This window comes from Lolium perenne, chromosome 3, assembly GCF_019359855.2.
Source record: "Lolium perenne isolate Kyuss_39 chromosome 3, Kyuss_2.0, whole genome shotgun sequence".
Classification (NCBI taxonomy): Eukaryota; Viridiplantae; Streptophyta; class Magnoliopsida; order Poales; family Poaceae; genus Lolium; species Lolium perenne.
Window position 1 is genome coordinate 100,199,444 of NC_067246.2, and position 4,610 is coordinate 100,204,053.

The following is a 4,610-nucleotide window of genomic DNA, read 5'->3' on the forward strand; positions in this document are numbered from 1 at the left end:
CTTCCCAAAACAGCTTCCCCCAAATCATACTTTGTCTAAATGAGGCCACAATTCTCACACTGATGTATATTGGTATTGCAAATAGTTTGAGGTAGGCCAAGATGGGTTTCATTGTACAAAACACGCATTTTCCATTTTTTAAATCTAATATTTGAATCCCTTAGTCTATTTACTACTCAGGTGCCCTTGGTTTCTTGATAGTACTCAGTTTTGTCCTCTCTCTTCACAAATTCTCGCAGACGTGCAACATCGCCCTGATTGGTCTATCCCATGTCACGCGGATCGTGCCCGCCGACCGTTGATCGTATGATATAGGGAACGGGCAGGATAACCCCTCTCTCTCTGTTGGCGGTTAATTAGCTTCCACCCTCTAAGTATGCTGAAGGGCGGTTTTCTGTATTATTTTTCATGCGCTAAAAATTATAAACTATTTTAGGCGTTATTTTTCACGCAAAAAATGATAAACCATCACCGATTTGTTGTTGCCATTACTTTTCACGCAAAAAAAATGATAAACCATCACCGATTTGTTGTTGCCATTACTTTTCACGCAAAAAATCATAAACCATCAACAATTTGTTGTAGCCATTACTTTTCACGCAAAAAAATGATAAACCATCACCGATTTGTTGTTGCCATTACTTTTCACGCAAAAAAATGATAAACCATCACCGATTTGTTGTTGCCATTACTTTTCACGCAAAAAATGATAAACCATCACCGATTTGTTGTTGCCATTACTTTTCACGCAAAAAATGATAAACCATCAACAATTTGTTGTAGCCATTACTTTTCACGCAAAAAATCATAAACCATCTATCTTTGTATAGAATGATAAACCTATCACGTACGATTTTTGAGGTCATTTAGAGAAGGCAGAAAAAACCTAATTTGTTACAAAAGTTTGGCATACATGATGGCATACCTATAACAACAAGGAATATCTAAAAGGGAAAGTTTCAGAAAATTTGAAATTTAGGGTGAAAATGATGCCATACATGATGCTGTTTTTCGAGGTTTTGACCTGAAAATCAATTGGGTATTATAAAGGGAAATAAAAAGTTTGAAAAATGTAAAAACGAAACAATCTATCTATCTATGTATAGAAGATCAGCTGTATGAAATTTGAGGTTATTTAGAGAAGGTAGAAATAATCACCTTGTTAGAAAAGCTGGTTTCAAATGAGACGAAACGGCATGCGCTTAAGCAAAGTGATTTTTTCGAACATCTCCAAATTACCCCAAATTTTCCATACATGATGCCATACGTGTAACAACAAGGAACCCTATCTAAAAAGTGTCAAAAAAGTTTGCCCAACCGTATAGCTCTATCAAAAAGAACCTCACCATGGCGCTAGTATAATTTTGGGATAGTTACAAACTTTCGTTACCTAACCTTCAACATGAAACTTGTTTCAAATTCATTTTGGCCTACAAGAAACAAATCCCAACTTGATTCGAGCACCACAGCCTCCAAACGATGCCGATGCCGATATCGGCATGGTCAGAATGGCTATGCTCGCCGCCACTGCTAGGTCAACGTCGGGATGCACCCTCAATCCCGTCCCCTCATTTGATCACTGACACACCAGAGATACCGCCGAGGCCAATGCCGAACGTACATGCTGATGCCAATGCCGAACATGCATGCACGCCGCTGTGGGCACGGCCACGCCGACCCGCTATCTTTGGACGCCATGCACCGCCGCGAGGTCTTTCCCTTCGCCACCACACTCTCCTAGCACCCACCTATACACGCCAGAAAGGAGAGACACTAGTTTTCTCTACATTGCTCGCGTTCGTGTCCGACACGGTCAGTCAAAGTTTTGAGGTGGTCGTCGATGTCGTCGACCATTTCTTCTCTTCTTTGCATGGTTAAACGCGTCTAGTTCATATCTATCTAATGCGTCTGGTCTCGCCTCATGCAGTTCTTTGTGGAGGTCGATCTCATCTCGGCACCCCGCATGCCACCTCCTCCGTGCCATCGCTGTAGAGCTCCGTTTAAAAAATCTAATCCTACCCGTGTATTGCCCCTTGTATCAGCGTCATGGCCCCACTTGTCATTTGATATACCGAAGCCCCACTCGTTCGCGTTTTGGTCAGGGATACAGCGATGCTTACGGTCAAACAAAGATGGATGGTCTGACGTGTCTTTGCAGGCTCTACGTGGCCCCACTAGTCAGAAGATAACGGTCAACCGTCGGGCAACCGGCCGTTACATCACGTGTGATGGTTTCAGACAAACGCTTGGGTAAAACTGAGGAAAAACTAAGGAGCTGGGGAAAACTGAGCACAACTAAGGACCCGAGGGCACGAAAATAGAAATCCCTTTATTTTTTGGGGCCGATCGCAGGGATCGGCCTTGCCACGTACGTCCATTGACTTTGCTCTTGCAACTCTGTCAGGCCGGTGGATAAGACCAGCCTCACCCCGTTTTTTGTAGCTTCGATGCGCTCACAGCTGTCCAAACTGACTCCAGAGATCGGCTCTTGGTCTTCTGCGTCCCAGATATTCATGCCAGCTATTGAGATCTCGATCGAGTCATCTACATGAACGACCTCTACTTCATCTCCATCCCACTGTATCAGGCATTGGTGCATTGTGGATGGAATGCAGCAGTTGGCGTGAATCCAATCCCTCCCTAGCAGGACAGCGTAGGTGCTTTTGCTGTCGACGATGAAGAATGATGTAGGGATGGTTTTTTGGCCCACGGTTAGATCCACGTTCAGAACGCCTTGCGTATCTGATGCCTGGCCGTTGAAGTCGCTTAGTGTGACGTTGGTTTTGATCAGATCTGCGTTAGAGCGTCCCAAACGCCGTAGCATGGAGTATGGCATTATATTGACTGCCGCTCCCGTGTCAACCAACATCTTGTCGACAGGCTGCCCGTTGATATAACCTCTTAGGTACAGGGCCTTCAAATGTTTGTAGCTCTTCTCTCGTGGCTTTTCAAAGATAACTGGCCGTGGGCCGCAGTCAAACTGTGCTACCGGCACTTCTTCGGTTCTTGGAGCACAAAACTCCGACGGAAGTATGAACACCATATTTGTGCCAGCCGATGCCTTTGCATCGGCCTTTATTTGTTTGGGGCGCCATTCTTTCTTCTATAGACGAGTGTCCGCCTCCAAAGTTTGCTGAATTTTCACGGCCAGATCGGGCCGCGCTTTCCTCAACGTGTGCAGGTATTGCGCCTTGGCTTCCTCCAAGCTACGTAGCCGCTGAACCCTACGCTTTTGGGAGTGACTGAGTCCATCAGGGCACCACCTTGGCCGGTGGTATCTATCTTCTTCTTCTTCTTCTGACTCCTCGAAATCTTCCACTCGAGATGACTCAGTTCGTCTGTTCTGAGATGGGAGAGGCCCTAGACGCTTGAACACTGAAACCTCACCTGTGTCCTCCTTCTGCTGTCTACATTCCGGGCAGTTGTCGATTGTAGGCAATCGGCTCATTCCTGAATCCCAGTAGTGCTTAAAGAAAGGACAATCCCAGTGTCTGTCCATGTCCTCCTGCTCTCTTGTGTTCCCCTTAGCGCGGTGCTCATATCCTTCGTCGCCTCTATTATACCGACGATATTTTCCGTTGTCTACATCAGACCGACGATATCTTTCGTCATCTTCATCGTACCGGTGGCGTCGGTCGTACTGACGCTCATATTTGTTAAGGAGATGCGCGGAGAGCGGACGTTGATACCGCACGTTTCTCACTTGTTCCTCGGTGATGTACCGTCTGTCATCATATCGGGGCCGGTCGCGTGGGCTGGCCTCCTCCTTTTCCTTGCCACGGGAGTGACCGATTTCTTCTTTATCCCTGCCATGGTGGTATACAGGCCCTGCCATGTTAACATCGAATGAGAAATCTAGCTGATGCCTCGTGGACTGATTGATTTCCACCATGTTGACGCCAGGAAACGGTTGCGTGTCCACTTTCATGGCAAACTGACCAAGGATCAAACGGCCTTATTCTATCGCCGTTTGGATCTGCCGACGCAAATCTTTGCAGTCATTGGTGATATGGGTGAACGAGTGATGCCACTTGCAGTACGGTCTCCCGTTCATTTCTTGCGCCGTAGGTATTTTATGGCCTTCGGGTAACTTCAGCTGTTTTTCCTTAAGCAATAAATCGAATATCTGCTCAGCTTTGCTTATATCGAAGTCAAACCCTTTTGCAGGCCCTTGTTGTTTCACCCATTTGCAGGACACGGGTACTGCCCCCCGAGCCCATTCAGCCACATCTACTTCCTGGTCTTCTGCAGAGTCCCCAACTTCTTCTGTCTCGACCAGGCCTATCGGGCGTTTGAACTTTTCTTAGTACAATTCTGGGTGGCGCTGCTCATACAATGTTAATTTCTGGGCCATGTGCGCCAGTGAATTGTATTCCACTTGGAAAGCCAGATCCTTGATCGGCGCTGCGAGGCCCAATGCCGCCAGATCGACTGCTTCTTTCTCAGTTAAACGAGCCGAATAACATTGGTTCTTGACAGTCCTGAAACGCTGAATGTATTCCGACACCGTTTCTCCTCGCTTCTGCCGCACCTGCGCCAGATCGGCAATGCCAGCCTCGGTAGCTTCTGAGTGATATTGAACATGAAACTGCTCTTCCAGTTGCTTCCAC